The sequence below is a fragment of the Sturnira hondurensis genome, unplaced genomic scaffold, assembly GCF_014824575.4.
Source record: "Sturnira hondurensis isolate 20B ecotype Veracruz unplaced genomic scaffold, ASM1482457v3 Scaffold0013537, whole genome shotgun sequence".
Taxonomy (NCBI): Eukaryota; Metazoa; Chordata; class Mammalia; order Chiroptera; family Phyllostomidae; genus Sturnira; species Sturnira hondurensis.
Genome location: NW_028086168.1, coordinates 2,755,549 through 2,773,595, shown reverse-complemented (window position 1 = coordinate 2,773,595; position 18,047 = coordinate 2,755,549).

The following is an 18,047-nucleotide window of genomic DNA, read 5'->3' as shown; positions in this document are numbered from 1 at the left end:
GTTAAGATGACCCCTTTAGGAATGCTTGAGACTGCCATACTGTGAGGAAGCCCAAGTTACCCACATGCAGAAATGAGATGCATCAGCCAAGAGAGCCTCAGCTGAGCTTAGCTCCCAACCAATCTCCCTGCTGAATGCAACCACATGGGAAATTCTGGGCAAGACCAGCAATATGACTGCCCACCCAATATTCATAATCTTGAGAAATAATAATTTATGTTGCTTTAAGCCACTACAGTTTGTGGTGGTTGTTATTCAGCAGTAGATCACTGAACCACTGTCACATATTAATGATCAATAAATATAATTTTTCACTATTACTATTATTCAGAAGACTCTAAAGTATAATGGTACTTATTTAGACAAAGTTGCCAAAAAGAAACCTGTTGCTCCATCGAACATGGAACAAGGATGTCATGATAAAGAAAGTTCTCTTTAATCCTTCATGAATATCTATTTTTCAGATTTAAAATAAGAACTTTAATTAATTCCAACCTGGGAAATCCTTGCTGCTTTGAATGTTGAGATTCCCAAGGTGAAATCCGAGACACTCAATCACTCATTTTTTTTCCTGCAATGGCTTAAAGAAGTCAAGAGTTTATTTCTATCTTTTTTCAGACTTTATTTATTTATTTATTTATTTAAATATATTTTATTGGTTATGCTGTTATAGTTGTCCCATTTCCTCTCTTCACTCCCCTCTGCCCTGCATACCTCCTCCCACCCACATTCCCCCCACCCCCTTAGTTCATGTCCATGGGTCATACATATAAGTTCTTTGGCTTCTCCATTTCCTATACTATTCTTAACCTCCCTCTGTCTATTTTCTACCTACCCTTTATGCTTTTTATTCCTGGTACCTTTTTCCTCATCCACCTCCCTACCTGCTGATAACCCTCTATGCGATCTCCATTTCTGTGATTCTGCTCCTGTTCTAGTTATTTGCTTAGTTCATTTTCATTTTTGGTTTTTTTTTTTTGGTTCAGTTGTTGATAGTTATAGTTCATTTTACTGTTCATACTTTTGATCATCTTGTTTTTCTTAGATAAGTCCCTTTAACATTTCATATAATAAGGGCTTGGTGATGATGACCTCCTTTAACTTGACCTTATCTGGGAAGCACTTTATCTGCCCTTCCATGCAATCACTCATTTCTTATTCAACCTGGAGTCTTGCCTCCATCAAATGGCTTTTAAATATGTCTCCTCATGTCCTTGTTTTCCTTCCTGACCTGTGACTTTGTGTAATTGCTGTCTAAATAGACATGGCAGCAGCCATCCATCAGATTTGCAAGTCTGAACCGCACCCCCACCCCGAGGAGATGGGAACTTCTCTTCCAGGCAAAAGTCTGAATATTCTAACTCACTCACCACCCCCATGCATCTGGAGTTTTAACTTTTTTCTTCTATTTTTTTTAAAGATTTTATTTATTTATTTATCTTTAGAGGGGAAGGAGAGGGGGAGAAACATCAATGTATGGTTGCCTTTCGTGCGTCCCCTGCTGGGAGTTGGCCTGCAGGGAACTGGCCTGCAACCCAGGCATGTGCCCTGACTGGGATTTCTTCTATTTTAAACAGAAGAAAGATGTTAATGGAGACAACTCTCCCTTAAAAATGTTGTGCTTTCCTTTCTCCAAGCATCATTTAGCCCCTTGGGAGAATTTTTAATTTGTTTTCTTAACAAGGGCATCTTGTTTCTCTAAGGAAATACTGAGGTAGAAAGCAAGGACTCATGTCTGCAAATAATAATTTTTTAAATCCACCCCCCCCCAAAAAGAACTAAAAAAATCCAGATTCCCAGAAAAGATGGCAAATAGAACACATACAGCTAGTCTCACCCCTCCCAAATTCTCACTTTGACAGTAAATGGTTTATTGTTTGTTTGTCTGTTTGTTTTTAAGGCATATGCCCCCAAAGATATGGAGAATGAAGAGGAAACGAGAGCAAAGAGGAGACAACCATGTCAAAGTATGAAAGCTCTAAAGCAGGACAAGTGGCAACGGAGAATCCAGAGAGGAGAAAACTGAATCCCAGTGTATTAATTTCCTCAGGTAATGTAACCAAGTACTACACACTGAGTGGCTTCAGTTAGAGAAGTGTATCTTCACACAGTTCTGGAGGCCAGATGTTCAAGGTCAGCGTGCAGGCAGGGTTGGTTCCTGAGGCTGTGAAGGAATCTGCTCAGGGCCTCTTATCTGGCTTCTGTGGCTCTGATGGCAATCTTTGGACTTCCTTGGCTTGTAAACACATCACCCAATCTCTGTTCTCATCTTCACATGGTGCTCTCCTTGGGTGCATGTCTCTGTGTGCAAATACTTACTTTTTGTATGGACATCAGTCATATTGAATTAGGGCCCACACTAAATACCTCATCTTAACTGATTAGGTCTAGAGATGCTGTTTCCAAATAAGGTCATATTCGGCAATACTGGGGGTAAGACTTCAACACGTGAAATCTAGGGGGCAGGGGACACAATTCAACCCAAACACTAAACCTGCGGTGTGAAAGCTGAGAACCAAAGCAAAATATGCCACAGAATCTCCCAAATTCCCATGAACATTTGTCATGTTTGTCTCTAGAAGTGGGGGAAAAGGACCAGACTGAAAAAAAAAGCAAGATGGGATCAAAGCTGTGTAAGCAGGTGGAAAATTGAATTTACCTTTGTCCCAACGGGAGATGAATTCTTCGGAGCTGAGCTGTCCAATTTGAAGTAGCCGCTACCAAATGTGACTAGTTAAAATTAAATAAAATTAGATATGGTCTAATGAGTCATATTTTAGGTACTGAAAAGCCTCACGTGGCTAGTGACTACTATATTGGACAGTACAGATATCTCCATCATTGTAGGAAGTTCTACTGAACAGAACTGGACTAGGAAAATAGAAAGTGTTTGGGTAGGGGGATGACAGGTGCCATTGAAGATGGAGGCACACACTAAAAAGAAGGGGATAGAGGAAAACCTGAGCTGCTGGACACTAACAAATCCCAACTCCACATCCCTCTTCCTCAACTTGGCCCACATCATGTCCCACGGGCACAATGCCAAACACAAACTCATCCATATGGCTTTAAAAATAGAAAATCTATAACTTCATTGTTTTCCCTACAAGAAACAGGAGGAAAAGTGAGAGGACATACACTAATTTTGTCTTGATTCACTACTGTGTACCAAGCATTATTTCATTTAATTCTCACAACAGTTCAATGTGATGGGTATTACTTGCATTTAAAGATAAGAAAAGTGAGACTCAGGAAGGCTGAGTAATTTGCCCAAGTTGCCTTGGTTAGAAATGAAACACAGAATTCAAACTGAGGCCTCTTTTATAAACCCAAAGCCTACATATTATTTCTACTAAGCTGTACTGCTTGCCTGAATGCCTGGTTGCCTCACTGACTTGGTAAGCATCAGCAAATCTCCTAACTTCTGCAGGTCTAGTTTGCCTTCAGTGTCAAATACATTAAACAATGGAACTGCCTTAAGACCCAGTGATGCCATCGCTAGGGATTTATCCACTGAAACCCGAAACATTAATTTGAAAGACTATAAGCATCCCTATGTTCACTGCTGCATTATGTACAATAGCCAAGATATGGAAGCAGCCCAAGTGCTCATCAAAAGACAAGTAGATAAAAAAAAGTTATAGTACATGTATACAATGGACTATTACTTGGCCATGAAAAAATTCAATGTTACCATTTGCAACAGCATGAATGGGCCTCTGGGGTATTATGCTAAGTGAAGTAAGTGAGTCAGGGAACAACAAATATCATATGATTTCACTTATATGTGGACCCTAAAAAACAAAATAAACAAGCAAACAAAATTAAAATGGGCTCATAGACAGAGAACAGTCTGGTGATTGCAAGAGAGAAGGGAGTTTGGGACCCTGGGTGAAGAGATTAATACCAATTGGCATTTACAAACAAACCATGGGGCTATCAAGTAAAGTGTAGGGAATATAGTCAATAATATTGCGATAACTATGTGTGGTGCCAGTTGGTTATTGGAAATACTGAGAACACAATGTAAAGTATCTGATTATCTGACTACTAAATGTATACCTGAAACCAATATAAAATAACATTGAAAGAAAAAATATCCATTTATAAGACTCCTGAGGAGTGATTTAAATGATGTAACTTATAAAAGTTCATTAAACAGGCTGCACTTCTGCATAGACACAAAATATCCTTCTATTCATACAGAAAATCCTAATAGGGAAGACTATGCATACAGTTTTTGAAGACATTAGAGAACTTCAAGACATATTTGGGTTACTTCATACCATCTTATTACTGTTGAAGTAATGAATAACATTTTGGTTGTTGCAAGTGGATGTGTCCTAGCCACATTTAGAACCAGAACTTTAAATATTTCCAAGTCTTGCTAAAATGATGTTTTCTAACTTGATGTAGTATTTAGTCCAGGGCAAGGGTCATCGATGGTGTTCAATGAGTGTTAAATGATGAATGAACCAATTGTTTGACAATACATCAATCAATCCATCAGTCATTCCATTCGTAAGTCAATTTTTAGACTCCAGGAAACTGTGAGACTCTCTTGCTAATGTATGAAGTTCTCTCTTTGTACATATTACCTTGTTGTGCTATTTTAAAATTCCAAACTATGTGGAACTATTAGAAGCTCCCATACAAGCTTATGTATTCTATAAGAGAGTCAACAATAGTGATGGGGCATCTAGCGGTTCATTTCCACCACAGGGGGTTTGGCACTGGGCCCCTGTGCCACTGCAGTCATGATTGCATTTCTACAAGGACTGAGGAGACTTCTGTGTCTTTGCTTTTGCCACAGAAAAATGAAGAAGGTCACAGGATATTTTATTACAGTGCAAAGTACCATATTTATCATGTATGATACACTTCTGTGCATAATGTGTACTCACATTTTTGGCCCAAACTTTCAAGAAAAAAATCTTTCATTTTAATTTTTAACCTGATTTTTTGCTTATTTATATTTATATTTAGATACTTGGGGTTTTTTTAATTATAAAGGAATTTTAGCATGTTTTTGAACATATTATGGTACAAGAAATTTTGTGTAACGAATAATCACAAAATACAAACATATGCAAAGTATTTCAGGCACTACCCATGTATAAGGCACATCCTTATTTTTCCCTCAAAAATGTGGACAAAAAATGGCATGTTTTACATGGCAAAGTACAGTACTATTATGACTGCTAACAGTGAAAATAGTGCAGAGATTTCCCTGTTGGGACCAAGAGCCCTGGGAGCCCTTGTTGACCAGATTTACCCATAATGACATCAATATGGTGTCTATATGGTCAGCTCTTACAGGCACTGGTTTCCAAATCAGGAAATAAAGCAATTACAATAAAACATTTCAAAATGCTATTTAGAAGAAAAGATTGTTTCTTGATTTTTTCCTATAGCAGGATGTGAACTCTAGAAAATTTGATTTTCCTTAGCACAAACATATCTTTCTTATTAAAACAATTATAGTTTCACATGTAGTTGTAAGAAAAGAGCCAGAGAAATCTTGATATTCTGTACCCAGTTTAAACATATCTTTCAAAGTGTTTTGGAATTGCTGTGCTTTTCAGTTAGGCGATAAAATTATTTCCTTCTAACACAGTATATTATTTTTGTAATCATCACCAAGGATATGTTTTTATTAATTTTAGAGAGAGGTGAGTGGAAGGAGAGAGAGAGAGCAACATCAATGTGAAAGAGAAGCATCAATCAGTTGCCCCCTGTACATGCCCTGACCAGGGATCAAACCCATAACCTAGGTCTATGCCCTCACCGGGAGCTGAGCCCACAACGTTTTTAGTGCCTGGGACAATGTTCCAATCAACTGAGCTACATGAATAATGCAGACAACTTAGTCAATTATTTATATCATCTAGTCCTAATTTTCTAATATTTAACGGAAAGAAGTTGTACTAATTCATTTGTACAGCTTCATCCAATGCATCAAATTCTGATATTCTATTAGACTCTAAGATTAAGATCTCTGGCAAAGCACAGCCACTGTTCCTATATAGCCTATGAGCTAAAGATGTTTTTTAAAATTTTTTTCATGGTTGGGGGAAATATCAATAGAATATAGCTGTTTGTGACATGTAAAGATTATGCAAAACCCAAAGTTCAGTGTCCATAATAAAGTTTTATTAGAACTCATTCATTTATATAATATCTATGGCTATTTTCATGTTCCAATAGCTATGACAAAGACCATATCTCCCACAAAGCCTAAAATATTTACTGACCCTTCACAGAAAAAGTTTCCTAGCTCCTTCTCAAACCACTAATACCCTTTAGTCCAGAGATGGCACTTCTAGGAATTTATCCTAAAGAAAAAGCAGGGATGTCTGACACTAGAGGGGATTCATTACATACAATGTTACCTTTATGTGATAAGAAGTACAAAGTCATTAAATACAATGTTTTATAAGAGTATTTCATGATGTGAGAAATGCTCGTAATACATTGCTCAACTGAAAATATAAATTTATAAAGAGCATGCTCATGCCATCAGTTTTGTGAGGGGGGAACAAAACCTCCATATATTTACATGCATAGAAGATCTCCGAGAATGCTCTCAGTGCTTGTCTTGGATGAAAGAATTGTAAGTGGTTTCCATTTTTTTTCTTGACCACATGCTGCACTTTCTAATGTTTCTGCAATGAACATATTTTACTTTATTTTATCTGAAAGTAATTTTTAAGTTTTATGCTAGATTGTTTACTTGCTACGACTTCTTGCTGAATACTCACTTATAGATGTCCTTAGTAGACTAATAATATATTTCCTTGTAGTTTATCCCAAATCATCACAATGTAAAGCATAGAAAAATCTGAGCAAGAGCAAATTAAAATTCCAATTTCTCACTTTCATAATACCTTATAATAGTTCTAATTATGTTATGGTTTTATATTCACTTGAAAATAAAGTTAGGTTCTGAGGTGCTATTTTATACCCATAAGATTTTTTCCTATGACAGTTGACATTCAATATTATTTTATATTAGTTTCAAGTATATAGGATAGTGGTTAGATGATTATATAATTTACAAAGTGATCCCCCCACTAAATCTCATACATACCTGGCACTATACAGTTATTATAATATTATTGACTATACTTCCTGTGCTGTACTTTACATCCCTGTGACTATTTCATAACTAACCAATTTGTACTCATTAATCTCTTCACCTTTTTCACCCAGCTCCCAACCCCCTTCTTGTCTGGCAACCATCAGACTGTTCCCCATTATCTATGAGTCTGTTTCCATTGTTTATTTTATTTCTTTCCACTCCACATATAAGTGAAATCACATGTGATATGTCTTTTTCTGACTTATTTCACTCAGCATAATACCCTCCAGGTCTATCCATGTTGTCACAAATGGTAAGATTTCATTCTTTTTTATGGTCAGATATATGTACCTGACCATTGTATATATGTACTACCTCTTCTTTATTCACCTTTCTATTGACGGGCACTTGGGTTGCTTCCATATCTTGGCTATTATAAATAGCACTGCAGTGAACATACACCTTTTTGAAGTATTGTTTTGGATTTCTAGGGATATATACCTAGGAGTGGAATTGTTGGGTCATAATACATCCATTAGATAGACAAAATCTTAAAAATCTGAGTATTGGTGAATAAACAAGAATTTTTTATATACTTATGGGCATATAAATTAGATCAGCCACTTTGGAAATGAATTTTCCAATTTCCAGTAAAATTGAAAATGTGATGAAGGCCAGAGGCAGGGAGAAGGGGTGGGACTGGGTGGACAGAACAAAGGGGAGGAAAATGGGGAACATCTGTAATAGTGTCAATAATAAATTTTTTAATATTAAAAAATTTAAAAAAGAAAATGCACATCTTATTTCTCAGCATATCCATTTCTAGGTATATACTCTAGAAATATTTTTTGTATGCATAAGGATAAAAAATCAGTGAAAAAGTATCTGTAAACACAACTTTTTAAAAAGAGAGATATTAGAAATGTTCTGTATTTCCATGGTTAGGAAAATACATTAATAAAAAGTGTGTTTAGCCCTGGCTGGTGTGGCTCAGTGGACGGAGCACTGGCCTGCAAACCAAAGGGTCACTGGTTCAATGCCCAGTCAGGGCACATGCCTGGGTTGTGGGCCAGGTCCCCAGTAGGGGGCACTCCAGAGGCAACCACACATTGATGTTTCTCTTCCTCTCTTTCTCCCTCCCCTCTCTAAAAGTAAATTACAAAAATATTGTTTTAAAAAATGGTATTTAATTGATGTGGTAACCATATAGCAATTAAAATGATTATATCTTAAAAAGTAATATGGAATGAAAAAGTGAGGTACAAAGAGATATGTGTAATGTAATATTTATGTAGAAGTTTTAAAAATCAAAAGAATAATATATATAGTTTGTTATAACATATAAAAACAAGAATATATTTAAAAATAGATTTAGAAGTTACTTATACCAGGTTTGTGATAGCATTTACTCGGAAGACAGAAGAAGAGAACTAGGACTGGGAAAAGGTCAAAAGGGGGTCGTACTTTTATTCGTAAACTTTCATTCCATTCACAACACAAATAAAAGATAAACATATGACATATGTGAACTTTTGTTTCTGATGGATATCTGGTTATATTTTACATGGTTGAAAAGTTTTTTCCATAGTAGTGCTTTACCAGCCCAAGGAAGTCAACATGGCAGAAATCCACAGATTATGACAGTAGGCAAGCGAAAGGATCACTGAAAGCAGAAGGTACTGTGTAACATCATAATTTATTGTAGCTACCGTATTTTGCCATGTATAACATACACTTTTTTGCCCAAGTTTTTGAGGGAAAAATAAGGTTGTGCATTATACATGGGTAGTGTCTGAAATACCTTGTGTACGTTCCTATATTTTGTGATTATTTGTTACATAACATTTCTTGTATCATAGTATGTTAAAAAATAAATGCTAAAATTCCTTTATAATATGAAAAACAAGTATCTAAACATAAACAAACAAAGATTAAATTGAAAAATTAAAACAAAATATTTTTTCCTAAAAGTTTGAGCCAAAAAAGTGGGTGTGCACTATACATGGCTAAATAAGGTACTTTGCATTCTTATCCATTAAGATGTTCCTCTGAGGCCTTATCTCTGGACCTCACTGTTCCTGGAAGTCACGTGCCTGTGGATTTACAATAGAAACAACCATCTCCATATGGTCAGTAACACTTCCAAGTTCAATGATATTTATAACAATATTCATTTCCCCCCTTGAAAATAACTAGAGTAGAGGGTAGGAGGTTTAATTTCAAAGCATGAAGGCTGTGTCTCAAGAGTAACACAATAATGATAAAGTTTCTGGAAAAAAAGAGGCATAGGTAATTGTTATTAAGGAGATAATTCACAGATTCTATCCTCATGGCAATTATTAGCTAATATCAGATTTCAGAACAGTCATCTACAGTCATTTACATTTGATCAAATTCTGTTTGTAAAATTTGAAATAAGCACATGTTTACACATTTAAGAAATTCTGTGTAGCTGAGCATTTAAGAGCACAGGTGTTAAGTTTAGAATGCTTGGGATTGAATGCAGATAATGCCATTTACTATTACATGAATTTAGGGAAGTAATTTAGCCTCTTAAAATTATTTTAGTTATTTAACCTTTACAATTTTTCATCTATAAAATGGAAATTATAATAGTGCCTGCTTCACAGTTTTATTGATTAAAGTGGTTAACATACACAAAGAACAAAATCTAAAACAATAAATGTTGGTATTTTGTGTATTTCTTCAAGACATTTATTTAATGGATAACTGCATGGCAGTATATTCCCCAAATGCCATACACTTAATAGATTCCCAGTAACACTGATGATAATGTACATGAAACAGCCCATACTCAGACACGAAATCTATTAAGTCACAGAAAATCATGGCCCCATCATTCTTGGCACAATGTCACAACATAGCACAGCAGCCACAGTCAGCTTTCCATAATGCCACAGAGCAAGACGCTGATTTCCTTTAGCCGTGGCTTTCAGGAGGTACACAGTTCTGCAAAGATAAAGTGGCTATGTCAACAACAACCTGGTAGAGCCTTTATAAAATAAAATTTCCTAGTCAAATGTTTCATCTGGGAACTTAACCATCCTGGCTCATTTTTTTCCTTTCTTATTGATGTTATCGACTCATTTAATTTTCCTTTTGTTTTCCCTTACTCCCTCATACATGCTTTAAAATGTAATGGACTTCCACACTGTATAGAAGGCCCAACTACTTTCCAGTGTATTCATTACGAAGAGTTCCTCCACTACAAACCATCGCACTTTCTAAATAAAAATGCTCTATGAGTCACAAAAGTTCCACCTGATCTTCAACTCTAGAAATTATGGTTTAATATTACTTGGTGTGCAGGGGTATGATTAGCTCATAGTAGCCTTATGGTATGCATACCTGAAATCTGCCATACACAATACATTTCTGAAGGTACTGAAAATAATATGGTAGTAATTCCATATTCCTATTTTAATGAGGCAACTATGGTTTCTCACATTTTAACTTCCTATACATGTTTCTTTGGAAGCAACAAATAAATGTGACAAGAGTATCCCACACCTGAAAAATAGTAAAAAATACAGACATACATATCTACATAAACTATTGTATCTTAACATTTTGATTCTGTTTAAAGCACATTCAAACTTCTCAACCAGAAGTAGAGGATCAAAGATAATTTAAATTTTTATTAAAAGCAGTACTACTTCCCCTCAAAAAATAAATGAAATCTTAGCTTTTATGACTACATTCAAATCACTCCATAATGAGCTAGAGTCCTGGCTTATGTGATTCTTTGGGTTCTGAAAGCTGCCCAATATGTCTTCCTATGGTTTAGACACACTTTTCTCTCAGGTTCTCAATTAGAAAGGTTATTTCTAATTGAGAAATAACATGGTTCTTAAACCATGGTATTTATAGGGCACATTATGCCAGCCAAGCCCCATGACATTTCTATACCCAGCCTTCAATACTAACTAAAGGCTACAAAAGTAAATAAGCAAGAAGAAGGAAGCAATTAGCTTTTATTAAAGAACAATGAGATGATTCAACTCCATGGTTCCTAGTCATCTTGGGGTGTGGCTTGCTCTACTTACTTTTAACAGCAATAAAACATACATCTCTGTCTACGTTGCCATTGTCTATGTATTCGTAGGCCTAGCCAGTATTTATTTTCCATGGTGGAAAACAGCAAAGCAGATGGAGGTATTCAGGGCATATGGGGAAAATGAGGTTTGTTCATTTGTTTTGTCTTTCCTTCCAGAAAGCTGTATGATCATAATACAGACATACTTCTCAACTCACAACGGGACTACATTCCAATCAAACAATTGTACATTAAAAATATTGTAAGCTGAAAATGCATGTAATAGACCTAAACTAAGGAACACACAGCCTAAGCTTAGCGTGCCTTAAAGTGCTCTGAACACACTTTCCGAAATCTGTCGGCTACACTAGAGTGGGGGTTGCTTATCCTCATCACGGGCGGGGCTGGGAGGTGCCACCAGAACTTCAAATTTTAAACACAGGTAGAAAACATCATTACATTTTTAACTCTTAAAACTGGTTGCCAGTGGATTGAGTTCTTACTTCACTGTCATCACAAGCTCTTTGTCACAAAGAACTTTGCTTACAAGTAAGTTGTTATCTGAGTTGAAAAAAAGAAAGCCTGCTATAAATGTTAAGAATGGAACAAAGGTTACAGGAAACTGACAGGGAGCCCTTAATTGCCCCGCCAGGCCCACAGCGCAAGACTGAGTGGCAGAGGCCAACAGGTGGTGGACTAGCAGGTGGGGGAACACACCTCCAGGCACATAGATTCCTCTGTCATCACAGAGGGTAACTCCCGGGCATGAGTGGCCTCATTAACCCTAGTGTGGCAGGGGCCTTCCTTTTCTTGTCATAAGATCATGGGAGAGGGACACTGCCTATAGTTTCAAGGAGGGTAGGACTAGTGGGACCCAGACACTGAAATAGAGAAGGGCAATGGGAGGACTGGTGCTCTAGAATGAGGAAATCATTCAGACCATTATCCCAAAAAGCTTTCATTCAAACTAGTCCTTTAGTTTGAGGAAGGGTCAGAAAAGATGGAGTTTATGTGGCTGGTGGGTGGTGGGTAAGACATTTCAGGGGGTGGAGAGAGAAAGACTGGCATCAATCATGGAAGAGGGAGCAGAAATTACCTATGCAACAGCCCAAAGAGGCACTCAGAATCCCCTTGGACTCTGGTGGGTCAGGCAGAGTCACCATTTACTCCTAGAGATGTCCCAGGGGTACCAAACTGGATCAGAGTTTCTCTATGTGTTGTAGACTGCTCTGCCTGGTTTTAGGAATTGTATCTGTACTCCTTGTGGCTAAGGGCAAGGGACAACTTTTGAAATGCCAGCCAGGAGACAAAACCTGTCTCTCGTACCAGATGCTGCTTCAGTTCCTCTCCCTGCCCCAAAACTGACCAAAGCTTGGTCAGAAGTCAATGACGGGTAAGACCCCTCACAGTGGGGGGCAACCTAAGCCAGACTCGATCACTTGGGGAGGCCTCATGGAAGGACTGGGGCAGGGGGCTGCAACAAAGAGCAATGGTCTTCAGGCCCCCTCCTGCCCCGCGCCACCCTCGCCCACCCCCCCCCCCCACTTTGACATAGCATGAGTTCCCATATTCTCTGGGAGAAGTGCTTCCTGGCTCTAATCCCCTTAAGCCTGAATACCTGATGGGGAGAGGTGCAGCTCCTTGCCTTGCTAGAGCGTGTCCTGGGGAAAAATCTGGCACCACAAAGACTTCCTGATAAACCTGTGAAATCTGCTCTGCTAACAGTGCTTTCATTCATCTGATAAGGGTCTGAGAGGAAATGAGTATGTCTCCCAAAGTTTCTACAGCTCTCTTCCTGACAGACACTGACTCAGACTCTGAAGCCCTCAGATACCTTTGAAATGTTATCTACTGTTTGATCCTTGCCGCCCTGTATTCCTGTGTATTACAACCCAATAAAAGGCTATGGAGCAGGGGACTTGGGGCCTTTTTCTACTCAGAGAGACTGGCTGCTGCTGGCCTTTGTCTCCCCTGGTAAACTGGCCACCAGCCCACTCCTCCTCCCCAAACAGATCTCATCATGACTTGGCCATTATTCACTCTCTGTCCATGGCACTTGGGGGGACTCACGAGAGAAGTCACTCCCACAACTATGAACTATATGTGTTTCACTTTGAGAACACACATGTGCATGCACACACACACAAACATCAGTTCTATTAAGGGACTCAGAGTCAAAGCAATCTAACTGAAGCTGGCATATGGGAGCTGGCATCAATGAGAAAGGATGGCAAAGAAAATGACCACTGACAGCTTCTGTGGCTTCTCCTGGGACATGGCTTTGCCTGGTTTATTGGTGAGGAAAGGGGTGCCTATAGGTCTTGAACGACCAGGTTAAACCCATGCCACTGAGGCAAGTAAATACCTTCATAGAATGGTATTGCTTTGCACAGTAGGGACACATTCTGACTGGAGGGAAGTCTGAAATGGAATGAGAGAGCCAGCATTAATCCTTATTCATGACACTGAGGCCATATCCTTTGGAGACAAGCAACAGACATTCAGAGAAATGTTGAAGCATTATTGGGAGGATGGAGGGGTGGGGCACAATAGGGTTCTATGAGGAACGAAGTTGCATCATAAGAACGAGAGACTTGAAGGGGAGAAGAATTGTATGTGGGCTTGAGGAAGAGACCTGAGAAGAAAAAAAACATATGAGAGAACAGGAAGACGCCTAGGACACCCACCTCTCAAGGAAGTTTAAAGAGCCCCAAGAGGGCTTGTTTTTACAAAGCAAAAAAGATCTCTAGTCTGAAACTGTATTAATGTTTATTTTTCCTGTTCTGAAATACCCTTTAGACATCTACCTGCCCTTTTAATAAGGAACTTTGATACAGTGGAGTAGGGCATGGAGGAGGACATCATAAAGATGGGAGGGGATTTAGATAGAGAGGGTCAGATTGATTACTAAAGTCAGCACTTTAGATAAGAATTGCTTAGCCCTGGCTGGTGTAGCTCAGTGGATTGAGCTCAGGCCTGTGAACCACAGAATCGCGGTTTGATTCCCAGTCAGAGCACATGCCTGGGTTGCAGGCTAGTTCCCAGCAGGGGACTCACAAGAGGCAACCATACATTGATATTTCTCTCTTTCTCTCTTTCCCTTCCTCTCTAAAGATAAATAAATAAAATATTTTTAAAAAGAATTGCTTATATTCAGATTTTACCTTGAAAATCACCTAAATCTCCTATAATACAGAGACTAGGAGGTTCATAAAAATAAAGCAGTTCATGTCTTTCTTCAGGATCATTTGCACATCTCCTCCATAGACCTTTCTCAGGTACAGGGACTGTGCTGGGTTTGACTGCATCCTTTGGCCGATCACCACAATTGAGGCAAACATCAGTTTAAGGGCTTCCGGTCCCCCAAAGGTAGGAGAATTCCCTTTAGTAAGTGCTGATACTTCACTGTGTGTGCATTCTAACTCGAGTGCCCTGCTGGAAGATGATCAGAAGACTTGTGTGACCCTCATCATTAATTTCAAGCCTTGATGGAGAAAGACTTCAAATACTCTAGTGTGTGTTTGCTCTTTTGTGTGGAATCACATTTGGCTATTAGCAAGAGGAGAGCGGGAGGGAAATATGGGAAGAGAGAGAGAGAGAGAGAGAGAGAGAGAGAGAATGAATGAATCCTGGGAGTGGCCAGTATAAACCTTCAAGCATGAGAGATCATAAAATCAAAACTGTAAATTGCTTCCCACCTAGACAAGTTAGGGAATATCACTACCCTATGCTAGAAAAGAGAGATAGCCTGCCACACACAGGTTATATTTTGTTAATCTCATGACATTCCTTATTAACCTATTATTATACTGTATGTTCTTCCTGACTGTGGGACTGCATATGCTCTTAACTTCCTCAGGCATGTAGTGATTGCCCATCTCAGACCATGAATAAGTATTTCTGCTTCATGACAATTCTAAAATATTTTTCTTGAACACCTCACCATTCCTGAAATGATCACTTTCCTGGTGGAAAAAACAGATAAAACATTTTGTTTATTGTAGAGAGAATGCCATCTTGGTTTGAATTTTTTGGAAGGAGATGAAGTCACTGTTTAAAAGTTATGGCTTTTCTACTCTCTAGTCTTCACTAAGAAGGAAACTGTCCTACTTGAGCCCATGGCCAAATGAAGTATTTTCAAGGTGCCTTTCTCACAGTTATAGGGCAAGCAGGCAGTAGGTCTTTTCTACAATAGATGAGCATAGTTTTGCTTAAACATGACTGTGATTAAATAAATGAAAACTAAAATATTGAGTCTTACAGGGGAGTTAAAAAATACTCTCACCTCCTTCTCTTCAGATGGCCCCACTGCACCTAATTTGGAAACTGCCCCAGAGATCTGACGTGTAAAATGTAAAACCTGCTGAAGACTCACAAAGTTACTATCCTTGGAATTGAAATTATATTTTCAAATAGGAGGACAATGTATTTTTTCCAATTGCATTTTTCTAATAAATGACACACACACAGACACACACTTTACATATACTATATTATATATATGCAGTATATATATGGTATAATTTTATTTTTAACTAAAGCAAATATTTATAATGATTTATAGTCTATATAACACACATTTCTATATTACCTTAGTAATCTTCACAACCACCTTTTTAAAAATTTTTATTTTTATTTAATTCTTGTTCAAGTACAGTTTGCTGTCTTATATTCCCAGCCCGCCCCCGCCCCCAGTGCTCCCCACCTCCCTCTCATTTCCGCCCCCCTCGCAACCACCTTTTGAAGCAGGTACAAATATTATTCCCCCAAAACTGAGGCTCAAGCAGCTAAAGTCCTCATCTGAGGATTCTAAGTTGCTAAGCATCACGCGTGGGTGGGACTTGAAGCCAATTTCAAACTCTAAAGTCAGAGTTCTTTCCCCTGTATTTGGCTCTTCTCATCTTTAGTCCTCTGCCCACAGGTCTCACTTGTAGATATTTCTCTGAAATCATGCCCCACTCACTATCAAATGAATACACAGTGGTTATCGATGGCTTCCGTTCTTTTCCACAGATTTTTGTTTAATTCCATTCCATAGATATTCATTCAATTCAGAGGTCATGACACATGGGTTCACTCTGTATTGGGAAGGCAAGATATGACAGTAGACTAAAGATTCTGGAATCAGACTGCCAGAGCTGGAATTTCAGCCTACCACCTCCTAAAAATGTAACCTTGGGCAAGTTTCTAGTTTAAAAAAAGTTATTGTATTTTCTATTAATATTTAACCTCCTTATACTTCCCTCCTCCCTACAGTCACCACACTGTTGACCATGTCACTGAGTGCTTTTTCCTCAATTCCTCCTCCCCCAAAACTTTCCCCCCTAATAGTTGTCACCCTGCTCTCTATGATTCTGTCTCTATTTTGCTTGTTAGTTCAGCTTGATCATTAGATTCCACATATGAGTAAAATAATATGGTATTTGTCTTTCTCTGACTGGCTTATTTCACTTAGCATGTTCTCCAGGCCCACACATACTGTTGCAAAGAATAAAATTTTCTTCTTTTTTATGGCCAAGTAGCATTCCATAGTGTAAATGTTCCCTAGTTGTTTTATCCACTAATCTACTGATGAACACTTGGACTGCTTCTGTATCTTGGTGATTGTAAATAACGCTGCAATGAACATAGGGGTGCTTATGTTCTTTTAAATTCGTGTTTTGAATTCCTTTGGATATATTCCAAGAAGTGAGGTTGCTGGGTCAAAAGGCAGATCCATTTTTAATTTTTTGAGTCATCTCCATACTGCTTTCCACAGTGGCTGCACCAGTCTGCATTCCCACCAACAGTGCAAAAGGGTTGTCTTTTCTCCACATCTTTGCCAGCACTTGTTTGTTGAATTTTAAATTATTTATTTATTTATTTTTACAGAGAGGGGAAGGGAAGGAGAAAGAGAAGGAGAGAAACATCAATGTGTGGTTGCATCTCATGTGCCCCTTTCTGGGGACCTGGCCCACAACCCGGGAATGTGTCCTAGACTGAGAATGGAACTAGTGACCCTTTGGTTCACAGACCCATGCTCAATCCACTGAACTATACCAGCCATGGCTGTTTGTTTGTTTATTAATGATAGCCATTATGACAGATGTGAGGTGATCTCTCATTGTGGTTTTAATTTACATTTCTCTGATGATCAGTGATATTGAGCACCTTTTCATATGCCTACTGGCGATCTGTATGTCCCCTTTGGAGAAGTATCTATTCAGGTCTTTTGTTTGGCAAGTTTCTATGCCTGTGTTTCCCCATCTGTACAAAAGGAATAATAGTATCTACTTCATAGTGTTGTTATGATAACTAAGTGATATAATTCATAAGAAGCACTTAGAACAATAATGAAACTTACTAAGAACCAAATAAATCCTGATTAATATTATTTGGAATGACAGAAAGTTGTGATACTATTATATTCAAATAACTATTTGAAATGTATAAATAACTGCCACCTGAGAGGCTAAGTGCCATACAATAGATACTAACCAGGTATAATTAAGGGGGCAGAAGCCCCAGCAGGGAGCTGTTGGAGAAAGTCCAGGGATAGGTGGAAGATTCTAAAAGGTAGAGCAGGCAGAGACACTTAGGTTCCCCCCCCCCGAAAATGGAGACTAAAATTAGTATTTGATTCAATGGTTGCCTAGAGCAGTGATTTTCTATTTATTTGTTTGTTTATTTATTTATTTATTTATTACTGTTCACGCACAGTTTTCTGCCTTTTCCCCCCATGCCTCCCCACCACCCCAGCCCTTCCTACTTCCTTCCCCTGTTTACAATCCACCTTGTTATTATTCATATGTCCTTTATAATTGTTCTTGTAAATCCTTCACCCTTTTCCCCCATTATCCCCTCCCCTCTCCCCTCTGGTCACTGTCAGCCTGTTTTAAATTTCAATGTCTTTGGTTATGCTTTGCTTGC